Below are 19,313 nucleotides of genomic sequence, written 5' to 3' on the forward strand. Positions count from 1 at the left end.
ATGGGTGTGTGCATGTGGTTCAACAGCTCCTTCTGTGCTGAACCGTTTAGATGTTCTACAATCGGAAGCCCTTAGAGTGTGCTGTGGAGCTTTTAAAATGTCTCCGGGCCTTCCTGCTGCTGCGGAGTCGGGGCGGTCTGCCTCCCCCCACCGCAGGGAAAAGGGTAACACCACCTGGGTCTGGGTGCAGTTCCCCCCTCCAGGGGCAAGGGTACCTAGACCCGGTTTGTAGAGTACGCTTGGGGAGTGTGATCGTGTGTACAGCGTCTCTTTATGTCTGTCTCCACGTTGGTTGAGTGCGGAGTAAGTGCATATGAGAGCATGAGGGTGGGAATGGATGTTTGTATCTGTGTGTGCCTGTATGTCTGTGTCTATATGTCAGGTTGGGTGTCAGGCGCCACCTCTCTGGGGACATCTCAGGCCCTCCAAGGTTTGGAGGCCTATCTCCCCCTACCACCACTTCCCCTGCCAGTGGCGGACTCCCTCAGACATCGGTGCGTTGGTGGTTCTTTGTGTCCGGGGGTGGGCGTCCAGGTACACACCGGCTCACTCCTTGGCGGCCGCTTATCGGGGCCTGGAGCCTGGGGCTCGCTCGGGCCACTTCGGAGGTGGGGTGCCCCCGGCCTCTCGGCCTGGGGCTCGGTCACTCAGGCACGGCTGGCTGCCGGCGGAGCTCACGGGCGCGTCACTGCAACTCCCCCTGGCTTCTGCTCCGCGGCTGCTGAGTGAGCCCTCATCTGGGACTCTCCTCAGCTCTTTCTGGGACAGTGGCGCGGCTGCCCCTCTGTTGGTCTTCCTTGGTCTCTTGTGTTCTGGGGGCCTCTGGATGTCTGGAGTTTTGATCTCCTCCATACCTGCTTCATGCCCTGGAGGACGGGGCTGTGGCCCCCCCACACCCTCTAGCAGATTATTACATGAAGGAACCTTTTAAAAAAAAAAAAAAAAACAAGCGCGTCCATGCTCACAGGTGTACACACGGGTGATCACACCCACAAACTACACCCTTTTTGGCTCCTACCTCAAAGCACACTGTGTTCTGTTGATCTTATGTGCTGCACAATAATGTTTAATATTTAGTATTTACTGTCATATTCCCATATATCATTGTGATGTTGTTTATTCTATTACTCTTGTTCTCTTCTGCTTGTTTTCTTTTTTCTTTCTCAGCAGGTGATCCAGGTGATTGATATATGTATTTTTTTTCTCTGCCCGTTCTGTTGGTTTATGTTTTTTGCCCTTCTCCCCCGTCCCTCTTCTCAGCTGTTTCTCTTTCCCTCTTTCTTTCTCCCCTTCTTTCCCCCAGTCAAGTCTGTCCCGTATTCAGTAAGTGAAAATAAAATAAACAATAAAAGGTGAATCAAATGGACCATTACGGCAAGACTGGGATGGTCAATTTGGTAAAGTAAATCCGTTGGGCATCTTTTTTTGCCTTTAGACAACAATTCTGATGAGAATAAAAAAGGAAAAGAAAAAAAAAGTCTCCGGTCAGGGCCCTGCAGGTGGAGATGGGAGAAATGCCCCTAGATCTTAGGAGGAAGCAAGTATCTGTGAATTACTGGGTTCATCTTGGTGGTCATGGTGACCCATATTCCGAACAGTAGGAGGCGGTAATGCTCCTTTACGTTGGTTGCCAACCATCGTTAAACACAAGGAGGAAGAAGATTCCTCGCTGGAACGTCAGCTAACCCATGTTAGTAAAAGTCATACCTCAGTAAATCCTGTTTTAGTGTTCTCAAGCTAACCCTGTCTACTTGCCTCTGCAGCTTCACAGAGGTTGGATCTTGCTGTCAGTAACCACTCTACTTCCCGTCGCTGGTTTGTTTTCTATTCTCGGTGCAACTCGCCTGCCTCCCTGCCCAACACTTCATAGTGAGTGTACACGAACTGGTTTTTTTTTGTTTTTTGTTTTTTTGCCTGTCCCGTTTGGCTCTTTTGCCATCAGAATTGTTGTCTAAAGGCAAAGAAAGATGCCCAACGGATTTACTTTACCAAATTGACCATCCCAGCCTTGCCGTAATGTTCCATTTGATTCACCTTTTATTGTTTATTTTATTTTCACTTACTGAATACGGGACAGACTTGACTGGGGGAAAGAAGGGGAGAAAGAAAGAGGGAAAGAGAAACAGCTGAGAAGAGGGACGGGGGAGAAGGGCAAAAAACAAAAACCAACAGAATGAGAAGAAAAAAAAAAAGAAATAAAAAATGCATATATCAATCACCTGGATCACCTGCTGAGAAAGAAAAAAGAAAACAAGCAGAAGAGAACAAGAGTAATAGAATAAACAACATCACAATGATATATGGGAATATGACAGTAAATACTAAATATTAAACATTATTGTGCAGCACATAAGATCAACAGAACACAGTGTGCTTTGAGGTAGGAGCCAAAAAGGGTGTAGTTTGTGGGTGTGATCACCCGTGTGTACACCTGTGAGCATGGACGCGCTTGTTTTTTTAAAAGGTTCCTTCATGTAATAATCTGCTAGAGGGTGTGGGGGGGCCACAGCCCCGTCCTCACGGGCATGAAGCAGGTATGGAGGAGATCAAAACTCCAGACATCCAGAGGCCCCCAGAACACAAGAGACCAAGGTTTAGCCTCACCCAGACCTCTATTCCCCTGCAAGCCTCACCTTCTACCCAGACAAGTAAGACTATGCATTTTGCTGCCTCCACTCCACAGACTGCTGCGTGGGGCTCGCATTGACTCTGCTCACCTTTCATTACAGTGACTCAGAGAGAAACCCTGTAATCCTGTACCTCGTGTGCCTGCTCCGGGAAATACCTAGTATTTAAATACCAGGCTGTTTTTCCCAGCCAGATAAAGACTTCTTCCTTTATACTGATGATTCTGATTCTTGTTTGACAATTATTGAGATTGTTCTAGCCAGGCCTTGTGTTACATAGCTTTGTTTACATTCACAGCATCCCTAGTAATAGTCTTGTCTTTTAGTTCTTGCCAGTCTAAATCAGATTCTTAGTACCATAATATGAAGCTTTGCGTTAGTTTAGTAGGTAGTTTATATTCAGAGGTCAAGTGTTTTCCCTCTCACCCTTAGTTCATGTGTTGTGTTTTGTTGCACTCCCCTCTTTCATTATGTGCCACTTTTGAGTGCCAAATTGTTCGTTTGCACTATACCTCCGAGCCTCCATGTGGTGTCTGCATTTGGGTCCACTTACCTGTGTTGGCCGCCCAGTCGTGACATCCCTCCTCTGCATGATGACATCACAAGCAGAAAACACAGAGGATGGAAAATTATCGGAAAAAGTCTTTCTTTCATGCCCAAACTTTTTGCCCTACTTGTAAAATATATACATCAAAAAGTAGCTGTGATTCATCGAGTTTAAACTTGGAGCCTGACAGTGTTAGGAGTCCATCTACACTTGCCAATGCTAATTCTTCTCCACTCTTGAGGCCAAAACAGACACTAATTTTAGTGGCACAGATACAAAAAACACATCCTGCTTCAGTAACATCTCCTTCTGTTTTGACAAACCAAAGTTCATAAAATGAAGCTTAGTTTAGGCTGAAGAAGCTTCTCGGATGAGAGGTGAAAAATCTTTAAGCAACTTAAAGAAGTCCAGACGCTTTTCTTTGCAAGCTCCTTTGACTACGATGACCTGGATGACTGAGAACCTTCACAGACATAAGCTCAGTTTAGGTACATTTTTGGCTTTTATTTAGCACATTTTCTGGTATTTACACTTAAGCTAGCTGAGGTTTTGGTAATCTTACGCAGTGAAGCTCATTGAACAAGTTCAACTTTGAATATTTCAAATATTTTTAAGCATTTCAGACAATCTTTACATTTTGAGCATTCACATGCATTTTCGCTAGGAAATGCTTTTTTTAGTTTTTACTGCGCTACAATATTAAAGTACATTAAAAAGAAGAAAAACCTAAATAAATACAGGGAGTGCAGAATTATTAGGCAAGTTGTATTTTTGAGGAATAATTTTATTATTGAACAACAACCATGTTCTCAATGAACCCAAAAAACTCATTAATATCAAAGCTGAATGTTTTTGGAAGTAGTTTTTAGTTTGTTTTTAGTTTTAGCTATTTTAGGGGGATATCTGTGTGTGCAGGTGACTATTACTGTGCATAATTATTAGGCAACTTAACAAAAAACAAATATATACCCATTTCAATTATTTATTTTTACCAGTGACACCAATATAACATCTCCACATTCACAAATATACATTTCTGACATTCAAAAACAAAACAAAAACAAATCAGCGACCAATATAGCCACCTTTCTTTGCAAGGACACTCAAAAGCATGCCATCCATGGATTCTGTCAGTGTTTTGATCTGTTCACCATCAACATTGCGTGCAGCAGCAACCATAGCCTCCCAGACACTGTTCAGAGAGGTGTACTGTTTTCCCTCCTTGTAAATCTCACATTTGATGATGGACCACAGGTTCTCAATGGGGTTCAGATCAGGTGAACAAGGTGGCCATGTCATTAGTTTTTCTTCTTTTATACCCTTTCTTGCCAGCCACGCTGTGGAGTACTTGGACGCATGTGATGGAGCATTGTCCTGCATGAAAATCACGTTTTTCTTGAAGGATGCAGACTTCTTCCTGTACCACTGCTTGAAGAAGGTGTCTTCCAGAAACTGGCAGTAGGACTGGGAGTTGAGCTTGACTCCATCCTCAACCCGAAAAGGCCCCACAAGCTCATCTTTGATGATACCAGCCCAAACCAGTACTCCACCTCCACCTTGCTGGCGTCTGAGTCGGACTGGAGCTCTCTGCCCTTTACCAATCCAGCCACGGGCCCATCCATCTGGCCCATCAAGACTCACTCTCATTTCATCAGTCCATAAAACCTTAGAAAAACCAGTCTTGAGATATTTCTTGGCCCAGTCTTGACGTTTCAGCTTGTGTGTCTTGTTCAGTGGTGGTCGTCTTTCAGCCTTTCTTACCTTGGCCATGTCTCTGAGTATTGCACACCTTGTGCTTTTGGGCACTCCAGTGATGTTGCAGCTCTGAAATGTGGCCAAACTGGTGGCAAGTGGCATCTTGGCAGCTGCACGCTTGACTTTTCTCAGTTCATGGGCAGTTATTTTGCGCCTTGGTTTTTCCACACGCTTCTTGCAACCCTGTTGACTATTTTGAATGAAACGCTTGATTGTTCGATGATCACGCTTCATAAGCTTTGCAATTTTGAGACTGCTGCATCCCTCTGCAAGATATCTCACTATTTTTGACTTTTCTGAGCCTGTCAAGTCCTTCTTTTGACCCATTTTGCCAAAGGAAAGGACGTTGCCTAATAATTATGCACACCTGATATAGGGTGTTGATGTCATTAGACCACACCCCTTCTCATTACAGAGTAGAGATGGACCGATCCGATATTACGTATCGGTATCGGTCCGATACTGACCGATCGTGGCTCAAGAGTTGGGCGTTCGCCTTGTAATCGGAAGGTTGCCGGTTCGAGCCCCGGGTTGGGCAGTCTCGGTCGTTGTGTCCTTGGGCAAGACACTTCACCCGTTGCCTACTGGTGGTGGTCAGAGGGCCCGGTGGCGCCAGTGTTCGGCAGCCTCGCCTCTGTCAGTGCGCCCCAGGGTGGCTGTGGCTACAATGTGGCTTGCCATCACTAGTGTGTGAATGTGTGTGTGTGAATGGGTGGATGACTGGATATGTAAAGCGCTTTGGGGTCCTTAGGGACTAGTAAAGCGCTATATAAATACAGGCCATTTAAATTACTGGATCGGATATCAGAGAAAAATAAAAAATGTAATCCGATCCATTAAATATCACGAAAGCACCTCACAAAACTTGCAACACGCCGTAACTCACCTCAGAACGTTAGCACGTCGGAGCAGTATGCATCACGTGATAGAGCGGCTGTGGCATGCGGGACCTGTCGGTGGTCTGGATAGCATGTGGAGCTTCGCTAGCAACCCGGCATTTCATCTCCGACAAAGTTATCCCGAGAGAAGTAAAGCAAGTGTGTAAGTCCATCTCTGAATGTTTGTAAAGCATTCCTGCGTTAAGCTTAACAAGCGACTGCCTCTTCTTGCTGCTACTTCAATCATGAAACTGCTTAATGATCAGCTGATCGGCTTTTCTGTCGTGAGTCCGTCTCTCTTGTTTGCTTTTGGCCCACTTTGCACCAGAAAGAGGAAACCAGCGGTTGAACAACAGCAGCACGTTTAAGCTTGATCAGCTGTTGTTAGAATTTATTTAATATTACTTTCTACTCGAGGATCTTTTTCTACGTAGCTGATGGCTGGTAACTGTGCAGGGGCGGATCTAGCAAAGTTTAGCCAGGGGGGCCGATAGGGCATTAACAGGGAAAAGGGGGCACAAAGACATACTTTTCTTTCTTATTCTCATTTAAAATGTCTAGCTTTTAATAAATAATTATCCAAATCTTACACCCAAAGTTTTAATTTGATGTAAAATGAATAGAAGTCCATTACTGTATATAGTAACTATTAAGTCTAATATACCCTAGTAAGCTATAGTACTTTTTCCTTTGGGAAGGTACCATCTGTGCAGTCTGCAATTTTGTTGAAGAAAGATGTTGAATCTATTTAATATTTCTTGAAAAATAATTGATTTCTGTGCATTTTTTGTTTCACACTGCATCAAATTAAGGTTGATTACGTCGATTAAGCATCATGAGGTGGAGCGTGAGATGTGGTTCCCTATTATTTATTTATTTATTTTTGTTGTTGCTGGGAGTTGGAACCCTATTAGTTAGGTTGCTTAATATTTACGCTAAGTACTCTTTAAAATACCAGAATAGGGAGGATGGTGTAGGTTAAAGTTTATTAGATTGATCAGTATTGCTGAACTATGAAATTTTTTTTTTTTTGCATACAGGTATAACAGAATAGCTTTAGTGTAGTTGTTGTTTTAAACTTGAGTATGAACTTATACAAAATGCAGCAAGATATTTAAAAAACAGTTTTGTTGATTAAAAAACACTATATCGGATTCATATCGGTATCGGCAGATATCCAAATTTATGATATCGGTATCGGACATAAAAAAGTGGTATCGTGCCATCTCTATTACAGAGATGCACATCACCTAATATGCTTAATTGGTAGTAGGCTTTCCAGCCTATACAGCTTGGAGTAAGACAACATGCATGAAGAGGATGATGTGGACAAAATACTCATTTGCCTAATAATTCTGCACTCCCTGTATAGCATGTAATACTCCCTTACAAGTAAATAATGCTCAGAGAGCGAGCTGCCTTGGCGGAGTTTCTATTGAGGTGCTCGTTGTTTCTGACAGTTTTTATCTGGAGTCCAGTTCTACGTTTACACATCTGTTACTCATTCACTATACAACTTTGAAAGGCTGGCATACACATGTCAGTCAAACTACTGGGGTGAGTTTAAACTTTACAACTTGATCTTTAATCTGCGCCTCTCTAAGGATTACACTTCTAAAAGATTAAAACAAATCTTAGTTCAAAAAGGGCTGAAGTGAAAAAAGTCTCGCTTAACTGGAGCATATCATATTTAACAGTTATCAGTATGGAAGCTGGGGGGTTAATTATGAATACAGCTGGGGATAGCAGATCTACAGGGCAGATAATGGTAGAGGTGAAATACTGCTAATAATGTTAGAAAGACAAATTAATGAGTGAGCTGCCCTCACCCGTGGTGCACAGAGGCTTGAGTTAATGATAAAAGTGGCAAGGGTAAAGTAAGTGCACCAAATCATGACTCTGCTGGTGTGCATTTGCATCCATGCTTTTTGCGTGTCAGTGCAAATGAATGTGTGACACTGAAATACACTGGGTATTTTTATAACGAGGCCCCGCTTTCAAAAGGCCCGGCAGGTTAAATATCATTAAAATGGCAGTGAATGAGACAGCGGGAAGCCTTCAGCATAATGACCACACACATCACATAAGGTCTTATAGAAAGAGTCCGCTGTATTCATCAATCTAACCCTGACCAGTGTATCTGTGTGTGCTGAGGATGTGTCATTTCAGGCAAGCATAAAGGACACATACAGCACTTTACTAGTGAGAGCACGAGGGGGCCAGTGAACACTTCATAAATACAGAAGGTGAAAAGACGTATGCTGCACCACATGAATACTAAAAAGAGACATAAAATAAAGAGCGCCTGTGTGTGTGTGTGGGGGGGGGGGGGGGGGGGGGGGGGGTATGGTAGAGTGGTACGAGCCAGCAAAAGTGTGAGCGAGGTTACAAAAATGCTGCAGAAGGAGAGAGAAGCCGTATGAAGCGGCACATAAATCCAGAGGCATTCAGAGCTGGGACACAGCTATAAACATCTAGTGACCAAACTATGGCCACGGACAGCTGTTAGGACTTTGAGCCCAAATAATGATGGAATTTACTGAAGTAGCCCCAGAAATTTAGATCGGTTCTGACAGAAGAGGGAAATGGAAAACATCAGATACAATATTAACAATGGGGATTTAGTATCAGTGCTTTAAGTTACAGTTCTGGTTTATTTGGAACGAAGGCAGATCTAGTGAAACCAAATTCTCGTCTTTTTTTTTTAGCGTTTAGGGTAAAACCCTAACCGTTGTGGAAAACAGACCATTCTATGAAGTGTAGCCAATGGGCATGACATTAAAGTTAATGTCACCTAGGTAGGTGGACCTGACCCAGGTGGCCAGGGAGGTTTGGGATGGGTGTAAGGCTCTTGGTCTGAGAAAGTAAATTAAAAGAGACACTGGCCAAGATCCTGAAAATCCTTTATGTACTTAAAAACAGGAAGTGACTGGCAGCTCTTTGATTCACTATCACAGAATGAAATTAATCAAAGTTTAAAAATGTTAAAGATTAGAAATCTTAATGTTTGGATTAGTCGACTTCAGAAATGAGGGGAATCAGGACGGTTGCCACAGCAACAGTAGTGAAAAAACATCCCATTACTTTGAGCTTTCTGGGGCCATCAGTACATTTTCCAACAGGACAATGCCCTAAGAAAATCATTGCTTCTTAAGAGCCCCTGGCCTACACATTACACACAAATGACTGATTATTTATTTATTTTGTAGAGCTTATGAACTCCTTCAGTGCAAACGCCTAAATAAGCCCTTGTGTAGATTCCAAACCATCTGTATTTGAAAAGCAGAGTCAAGGGTAGATTCTCATTGTGCAATCACTGTAAAACCTCCAATAACACAGATAGGGACAAAACAAATCACAGAGCAAAATTATAAAATCCAGAGATTAAAAGATGTGATGATAGAAATGGATCCCTTCCTAATGGTTTATAGAGGTACAACAGTCGCGCATATCACCGCAGAATTGATTCTGACTGATTTGACTGAGACAGGCGCAGGAGAAAGGGGTAGTTATTTGTCTTCTGTGTAAACATGTCATGACTTCCCTCCTGCAGCCAGTATTTTAAAGGTTTACGTCTAGACCTATGCACACACAGGTTAACTGACAGGTTAACAGCAGCTCCTGACAACACATCAACCTGCAACCTGTGATTAGAGCAATCATTTCCCCAGCCTCCCTTTTTCCTTTCTCCTTTTCCTCCGTTTGTCATCCCTTCGCAGTTCTGTTTTACCCCTGCCTCTTTTCCCTCTTTTCTCTTTCTAACTCTCCAACTCGTCACCTTCCCCTCATATTCATGCAAACCGCGTGCGCACACAAACACCAGCTAATGCCCGCACATACGCAAGCACCTCTCACTCGCGTTTCCAGCAGGCTCTTTTCTGACTGACAGAGTATTAGGAGAGTGTGTGATGGAAAGAGGGAGTAGGCGGATAGGAGGGGAGGAGAGAGGGGTCACCTTGGGAAATGGGAATAAGGGAAAGAGGAAGAAAGAAAGGTGTTTTGCTCTCTTTTTGTTACTGTGAGGTAATTCAGGTACAGACAGCAGGAAAATGGGACACATTTGTTGCTGATTCTATAGCTATTACTGCTAGTTACTGACACTACTAACATTGTCACTTGTGTTAGACCTATGGTTGCTTCTACTCTTAGTTCTGTTCCCCCTTGATATAGTAGGTGAGACAGCAGGAAAGCACATTCAGTTCTTTAGCAAGAATAGCAAAGAGAACTGGCTGCAATGTGTCCAAAACCAGAACTAAGGATGCACTGCAATGTTTTACAGTTCCAATACTGATACTGAAGTACTCGTCCAGTACCAGTGTTAAGGTAATCGGCTGTATTACATTTTGAGCCCAGCCCAGAAGATTTCATATACTAATTCTGACACCGCAGTCTCGTTGCCTTAACCAAGCAATACATTTTTACCTGTTAATGTATTCAAAAATAATATAAATATGTGTGTTTAAATGTGTCCCATGTATCACCTGGGTCTTTGGTGTTTGAGGTAAACTGATCTCTCCACCACCAACAACAACCTCCAAAAGTCGACTGAGAATTATCATAAATATGGACACAATTCAGTACACAGAAAAATCACATTCAGGGATGGGCACACACACACAAAAGAAAAAAGATGTAAAAATTAGTGGTAATTATTTAGTTAACAAGTGGAAAAAATTCATGTCCTGAAAAAAGAATCATTTAATTACACTTGACACAACATTTGTGAGGATCTACCATGAGACCGTGTTTCTGCTTGGTTAGGTACATCTGTGCATCTGCTCGTTAAATTCAAATATCCAATCAGGTCGCTATGACCCTTTCTACGTAGCCATAACAACCTGTCTGCCCCTATGGAAGTTCAAACTGAGCATCAGAATGGGGAAAAATGATTTAAATGACTTTGAATGTGATTGTTGGTGTCACATAAGCTGGTCTAAGAATTTTAGAAATTCCTGATCTGCTGTGACTTTCCAACACAACCACCTCTATCTTTACAGAGCAAGGTCTGAAAAAGAGAAAATGATGTATGATGATACACATGATATAGTGCAGGAGCAAGCTCTGTACTCGAGCAACCAGCTTTGCTCTTTCAACAGGCAAAGCAACTGAATCTGTTCTTTTAACATATGTTTTCTAAATTATTCTGTTATTTTAGTGGCACACTATAAATGGATATGGCTCGTGGATTAATACTACGTGGGTGTTAGCTACACTGTAAAAAAAATCCGTAAAAATACAGTACTATCTACTGTATAAACGTGAAGGAATTTTCCGTATTAGTCATTTACAGGTATTTTTCTGTATTTCTCAACAACTGCAATGCATTGTGGGAAAAAGAACCCAAAAAGGAGGGAAAAGTAAGCGCAAGAGCAGCCATTAGGCTTCTTTCAGGCTTCATCTGGATTTTGGACTCTGAAGTTGGAGAAACTGCCTTCAAATTTCTGTGGTAAGTATTAAAACTCATGTTTCCTTTTATCAAAATAATAATTTTCAAAAGACTCTGCGTTTTTATTTAGAAAGAATTGTTAATTTATTTGTTAACTGGTTTCGGCTGTCTCCAGACAAGTCAGGAATATTTTGCTGACTCATTTTTAAAAAAAAAATTGTTATTTAGGTTTAACATGACTTAAGCTTTATTTTAGTTAATGTTAAAATAATTTTTACTGTGATACCACCAGTTTTGCCCTTCAGTGGCTGAACCAGTTTTCATAAATATTATAGTTAGCTGTCTGTGTCTCTCTGGGTATTACACAGCTGTGACTGCTAACTAGCTAATTAGCGAAAGTCAGCGATGTGGATAACTGGGGAAAATGAGAACTTATGGTCCTAGAAATTATTCTAGGACTCTCATAAGTACTGTATCAATACCCGTGTTTTACAGTTGGCTCTACTGTACACTTTAAAGGGTTTCGGGCAAAGTTACACTAACCCTAGTTTAACCCTCAGACCTTCCCGGCTGACGCTAGCAAATGCTAATGTAGCATTAGCTTTTGCTGATGATACTTTAGCAGCACTCTGATTTGGGCTGCTAAAGTAAATACTTTTAGCTAGCTGACCAGCATAGATTATTTCGGTGGTTAACAGACTGTAGTGGTAATATTATTGAAAGTATAGTTTCACCTCACCACATGTCTATTTTGTAGCACATAGAAATGTTTAGTTAATATTTATAGACAGACACATTTTCCCTGTAACTGTGTTTTTACTCCAGCATTTGTTGAAAATGTAATTTATGAAATGTTGAGCAGCATTAATAGTATGTGGAATATTTTTGTCACCCCACTGTGCAAATATGATTAAATACTAATAATTATTACTAAAAAAAATTCAATAATAAATCAATAATAACTATTTCTTGATTGAACTATAATGTAAGCGCAGTGCTGGTGTGCAGGGGCTTTATATGCCTTGTCTATATCAAGCTTTTAGCCAAATATAAGCAGAGATATTTGTATCTTTCTTAAAAATCCAGATCCTTACAGATTATTTGAGAAATGGTTCAACAGCTATCACTACTTGACTCTAAGTCCTGCAGTGGAAAAATATCCCTTATTTCACCTTTGATCACACACTTTGGTTTTCCAGTGCAGAGCAATGAAAGACTTCACCAAGTGAAAAAAAAGATGAAGATACAAGCTGGTAATAATCCAGAGCAGCTGGTCTCAGGAAATGAAGAAAAACCCTGACCACCTTCTCTACAAACACAAGGTGAGTTTAATGTTGTGGTTGATTTCGTTTTTCAAGGTATGTATGTTACTTTAATTATAAACTGCTTTTGTTGCAACAGAATGGTGTTATGTGTATGCAACTCTACGTGAATTATAATCCTTTGTAGGGCTGTGTGATATGACCAAAATCTCACATCCCAATATAAGACATTTCTCTCCTGATAACGATATATATCACAAAATAGTGCATTTTCTGTAAATTCTGTGATTCTCGGGCAACTCGACTTATGTGAAGTGTTTTCAGTTGGGCGTCGTGTACCTGGAGTCGAGTGTTTTGACCGATGCATGAAACTATACATTTTTAGACATGAGTTTAAACGGCTGCCATTTTCTTTCTGAGTATTTATTTCACGGCGTGCTGCGAGGAAAAGCCTGTTCTAACTTTTGAGTCTAAGGATTATTTTGAGCACCTGACGGCTCTTTTTTGCTTTTCATTCGTAAACTCTCTCCATACTCTTTCATGTGATTCTTGTGTAGGTGGTTAAAGAGGTTTGTCGTGTTTGAGTGGTGGTGGGGACCAGTTTGTGGCATAATTTGCATAGTATAGCTTTCTGGGGCGTGTCAGACTTTTCATAACCAAACCATGTCCATGCTACAGAGGTAGCCCCTCGTTTAACAATAAGGTCCTCGATTTCTTTTGTCTGGTCCTTCTGATGGAGCTAGCTGGTTCTGCCTCATCCTCGCTGGTCATGCTGGTATTCTCTGTGCCTTCATCTGCGTGGTGACTGTAAGCGCCATTTATAGTCACTTCATGTTTTTATTTGAGGTCATTTGTTTGATGCATATTCTGAAATTTGATGTTTGGGAATAATGTACATCATTTGAGCTTTATTGTGAAAGGTTTATGTGGAAAATAAACAAGCGGACGGCGGAGCCACGCAATGGTTTTACTGTCATTGTTGGTAATGAAAGTACACGTAAAAACAGTCACTTGTCCGTCCATAGTGTGGTTATTTTAAGTATAAGAGAAAGAGAGAACTTTAAGAAATTAATATAGCCACTACAGTGACCATCAAAATCATGAAAAATATATTGCCATAAACAGTTTATTTTGCAACACCACATAACAAACAATAGTGTATAATATGAAACATACACATTTTTATATTGTCATCTGATATAAATCGTCATATCGCACAGCCCTAATCCTTTTTTGTTTATGTTGTTTATGTTCTAGGTAAAAAATAAAATAAAAATACAAACTTTTTAAAAATGACTTGTTGTTTCTCTTTTTTTTCTCAGAATAAATTGCGACTAGTCTCAATGGCTGACTTGGAGGAGCAACACAGCGACACGTTAATCCCGACTGCTGCAGTTCCTGTATGAACTGAGCAACTCTGAAAATCCAAGGAAAAGCTGAGTGTATTTTACTTAAAGCTCAGATGGACCTTGATGGACTAACATGCAGGCTGGATTCAGGACTTTGTCACACTGGTATATGAAGAGTGGTAACAAGACTTTGTAGTAATTTGCCTTACTATTGTCTTATTTGTTGTGATTTAGGGTCTGTGCGCACAAGCAGAGGTTTTTGTTTGTAACCGTAACCTTGTTTTCAGAGCCTTGTCTAACATTTAATGGTCATGAAATATGTCAGACTTTTTCCTCTACTTAAACAGCTAAGAGCATTTGAACACCATGGAGAAAAAGGTGTGCATTAAGGATTTTGAACTATGATGTTTAAGTGTTGTCACTGCTGAGGATGACACAGATCCTTATTCACTACGCTGCTGTTTACAGTTTAACTTTTCATCAGAACAAGCACTTCTAATTGTACTTTGCTCCTCACTGACAAAACAAGTCCAGTAAATACACTTTTATCTTTAAGTTTGGGACAGTGATCTGTCTTAATTTATTTTGTGTTTTAGTTATCATATGGTGAAAAGTCCTGTGGTTATCCATCCGTCCTGTTCGAATAAACCCAAAGTTCAGGAACATCTTCTTTAGATCTGTTCAGTTTTATTCATGTGGCACCACTTAAACAGTCAACAAATTTTGACTCAAGTATGTTATATTTTAAGGTAAAGAGTTGTTCTCAGACAAATGTTCACACAAATGTGAATGACATTCACTTCATTAATGAAGTGAATGTAATTCAGTAATCAAAGGTGTTTGGCTATAACTGACTACATGTGTATACTGTATCATAAGTGGACAGACATGGATGTAAGCCACACCTTAACCATTTGGCTGAGGCAAAACTACCACAAGGCAGTGATTCTAACTAAAAGGTACTATGGATATTATTAAATGTGAACATATAGTTAAATATGACATTTTTTGTTTGTCAGGTGTCCTGTTTGAAGAAAACACTTGGTAGCCACTTGAATGAATGTAAATAAATACATTTACATGAGGGCAACCTGATTTTAAGGAAATAAAAATGCTCAAATTTGAAAGCTTGTGAGTTATTTTGTTCATGTATCAGCTGTTTAGTAGTTTTATGACAAGATGGATGCTGTCATTATATTTTAGTATAGTTTTAGAGTTGAGGAGAATAAAAGAATATTTAACATTAATTGTACCAATGTTGTTGTGTACGAAGCACAAATTAATTTAAGTTTTAATTTATGAATTTTTGAGTACATGGTGTACTAGGTTGTAATTGCATAGAAATGTACGTTTAAGGATATAAAGAACTATATTTAATGAGTTACAGTGAAAAGAAGTGCTTGGAAATAGTAATATAAACAGAAATTTCTAATTTTCTATTTACGGAAAATATCAGTTAATGATACAGAAAATATACTGTGAATAAACGGAATCTTCCGTTTTATAGCTGAAGGAAATGTCCGTAAATAGTACAGAGAGCATACTGTAAATCTACAGAATTTTCCGTTTTATCGTTTACAGAAAAGTCCGTCAAACTTCCGTAAAAAAACAGAAAATGTACTGGCAGAAAATTACCAGGACATTTTCCGTTTTTCTACGGAATATTTTTTTACAGTGAATAATCCTGTATTGTAGGTAGATTATTTGAAAGCAGTTTCTAATTTCCTATAAAGATTCTGGACACACTGAATGATAGTAATCCTCTGTGTAACAGAAAGATGACTGTATGGTTACAGGTCTGTGCATTATTTTCTTTACTTCAGTTGGCCAGTGATTCATTCATTCTGCACTGAATGCCAGTTAAGCCAGTGAAACTGTTTTCCAAAGGAAAAATATGGATGATATAAATAAAAATAATCCAAAAGCACATTTAAAGCAGTGTATGCAGCATTAGGAGTTTAGTCTATACAGTATTAATTCCAAGCATCTGGCGATATTAAAAATAAACCACTTTTGCATCTGGACTTACAACAGAATTTAATGTAGAATTTTTAAAATATTGCTCAGAAGCTGAGGAGTTCTTGGCTCCTCAGCAGGAAAGTCAGGCTGTAGAGTTCACTGCACAGAGCTTGTTGAACACACCTAAAGACATTTGGGGCGTTGTACCATATCTCATTTCCTGCCTGTGAAAAGGCCAGGATTAGCTTTGTGCTGTAGAACTTAAAGGCTACAGAGAAGAGATAGAGGTGCTGAAGGTGTGGAGATCGGGATTAACACTGGATTAAGTTGTATTGCAGGTGCTCTAAGGTCACTCCGTGTGGTTATGAATGTGTGAGTGAGTCACCTTCCCCTAGGCAGCAAAGTTGTTTGTCAAGTTCTCAGCAAAGATGTAACAGAACTGTACGTATCCACACGCTGTTGTTTTATAGATTTAGCTTTAAAATGTATCAATTAACTATAGCCCACTTATTTTCCTGTTGCTTTGATAATTCCAGGGATTATTTGGAATTACATAAATAATAGTAGGAACAATTGTTTTGATTTGTTAAATGTTACACATGTAGAATTTCATTATTTTTAACATTGTCAAGTAAAAGCCAGCATGCGCTGGGATCGCCCCAGCTGTGATACCAATGAGTCCCTGCAATGATTGTGCAAGGAAATCCCTGCCAGGTAATTGTGGCTGTAGTTTGACTTAATTTATAATCAATGCACATGTATTGATATGTTTCATGTTGTTCATGCAAATTCAAGGCTTCCATTCACCTTTGTATTTCTCCACTTTAACTTAACAAGTTGTTTCATGCCATGCGAACAGAGCATACAGAGCCAGAGTAATCACAAACACTTTCTCCTCCTCTTCTCAAACATTCCCTGTGGTTTGGTAGTAGGTTGACTATTGTGTTTTTGTGTCTTTTTAATGTTGAACGAAGCTTCCAAACTTGTACTGAAAGAAGAACTTAAAACCAACCCCTCCTTTTGATTCTGACAACCTATCACAACCACACGTCACAGTTATCTGCAATGTTTTGTCCAAAAATTCAAATTTTTAGAGACTTAACCTAATACAAGCCTTGGCTTAGTAATGTGTGTTTTCTCATGTTTTTCATCTATTTTTGCCAATTGCTTCATGTACTATTTGCTATTAGATTTGGTAGCTTCTTAATAAACCGTGTTGTAACACTAATTAACTGATGGTCTGTGGATTTTAAATTATCAGCTTGGTACAATGTGCTAACACAAGAGATTCTATCATCAGAGTGGATATGTGGAGAAGATGGTTGACTTGTCAGTGATTTATCCATGAAGTGGAATAAAAAGCAATATAAAGTGGCAATGAGAACGCAATACAGGCAGAGCCAGACAGCTAATTTAGTTAACACTTTCAATAAACCGCCATTAAAAGTCCTTGAGTCTTTAGGTCTACCTATGAAACATCAGTGTTATGTTGATATCAAATATCAGTGTAACAGGTAAAAACATAATTGTACACATATGTTACTATACATAAATGGTAGTAAATCCAACATTATGTATCAAAGTACAGACTTTGTTATTACTTTTATGTGTCTATTTTTCTGACTAGTTCCCACATTACTCAGACCTAACAAAGGCAAATGTGCCCCAAAGGTTGATTCTGTTCATCTGGATGTTTTCACTCAACCAGGTGACTTCTTCAGTCTCAGCAGTTTTCCAATCTTATAAACAGGACATTTGCATAATGACTGACACTAGCACCACTGAATGAACAACGGGCTGAGAGGTCAGTGCCTTGATCATTAATAAGCAAATATGTTTTGTCCAAAAATTCTATTTTTGAAAGACTTGCCTAATACAAGCCATGACTTAGTAATGGTTTTTCTTGTGTTTTCTCATGTTATTATCCATTTTTGCCAATTACTTCATGTACTATTAGATTTAGTAGATTTGGTATTAGATTTGGATTCAAATGTGAAATTAGAATCCATGCCCTTACAGAGTAGAGGCTTAATCCAACTCTGACTACTCAGAGATTTTGTGGATTATTTCGATGGAACAAAATCGACAAAAATAAATAAATAATTAATAACAAAACCCCGACCTTTCACCATCCTTTGATACTGAGTGGGAAACCTTTTTCCTTCCTGCCTTGGTCACCATTTGCAAGGCAAGGACCAAGGAAGCACCTTACCTGAATGACATACCTGCACTTTTCCCACCCAGTTTAAAGGTCTTCCCAGGCACTCTGGTACCCATTTAATTGGGTAACAGCCACAACCATGCCATTAAAGCCGCAGTGCTATATCTGTAAACCACTGACAAACAACAGTAAGAAGAGAACTGTTGTAAAGGACCACTGCAAAGTTTTATTTTATGTTCATGGCACCAGTTCACAAGAACAGTCAGCACGAGGTGTTTTATGTTGTAAAATAAAGAAGCTACAAGGAATGTAGGTGGACACAGGCCTCCATAACAACTTGGCAATCCTTCCCAAATGTTTGGAGCATTTTGCTGCTAATTTAATAGTAGTTAATGGAAACCACAAATAAAAAAAAACACATGCTGTACCGATCCCATCCTAGTAAAGCGCACGCACGGGGGGGGGATAGTGCTCCCTTAACCACTCTTAGGCTCCTGAAGTCCATCACAGCTGTCAGGACCATTTTATTTTACTGTTTGAAGAAGTTACTGTTTTTGTTGCTGTTTCCTTTTCTGGGTATGTCTGTATTAGCAATAGTAATCCTTATTTTAACTGTAATATCAACATGAATGAATCCCAAATAAAAGTCAACCTCTGTTATTATTACACACCATGTTACCTTAACACAGACATTTAAATTGTTAAATGATTATAAGGAGTTATGATCAATACGTTTGTTTACCTAAAATTTACAGGAAATTCTCATTCCAATTCCAGCGGTGTAAAAATGTGAGTCTGGTAGTCTCACATTTTTACACCTGGTGTACCAGTCTGGTACACTCAATAAAGATATTTCCTTTAGCTTTAATTACAGCTTTTACTCAAACAGAACTCTGCGTCTGTTAGCAATGTTAGCAGAAGACATATCTGAAGAGTATGTTGTCAAAACACCATCTGCAATCATGTCTTTATGTGGTTTCGTGGTTGAATTAGAGCCTTAATTGAACATAATGACCCATCACTCCGAGCACCTTTTTAGATGTCACTTAATATAATAGTATACTTTTTAGGCGATGTCTCTAACTGATTGCTTCAGCTATCTTTGAGTTATTAGCAATGCCTATCATGAAGTGTGACTCATCTGCAAAGGAAATGAACAAATAACTCAGTGAGTGTCATACAGATCCAGAGGACCGATGTGTAATTATCAGTCAGTTTAAATTTCCTGTTTTAATGCTGAGAACCACGCGCTCAGCATCAGTCTTGTGAAAAAGTTGCTCTGGGACCTCAGAGGAACACTGCCAGCAGTCTGTGGACCCGACTCCAAGACTGATTCTGCCACATGCCTTTGTAGTGTTAACTTGGCCTCCCAGTGACATTATGGGTACA

The 19,313-nt window shown here is 39.9% G+C and overlaps 1 long non-coding RNA gene across 1 annotated transcript; it reads left to right on the plus strand.

The window, feature by feature from the left end:
• Nucleotides 1-11,128: 11,128 nt before the first annotated feature.
• Nucleotides 11,129-14,359, plus strand: LOC113016851 (uncharacterized). Its single transcript, XR_013901825.1, has 3 exons — nt 11,129-11,253; nt 12,393-12,515; nt 13,778-14,359. It is a non-coding gene; the product is annotated as an uncharacterized LOC113016851 (long non-coding RNA).
• The last annotated feature ends 4,954 nt before the right edge of the window (nt 14,360-19,313 follow it).

Source organism: Astatotilapia calliptera, chromosome 2 (genome assembly GCF_964374335.1).
Source record: "Astatotilapia calliptera chromosome 2, fAstCal68.1, whole genome shotgun sequence".
Taxonomy (NCBI): Eukaryota; Metazoa; Chordata; class Actinopteri; order Cichliformes; family Cichlidae; genus Astatotilapia; species Astatotilapia calliptera.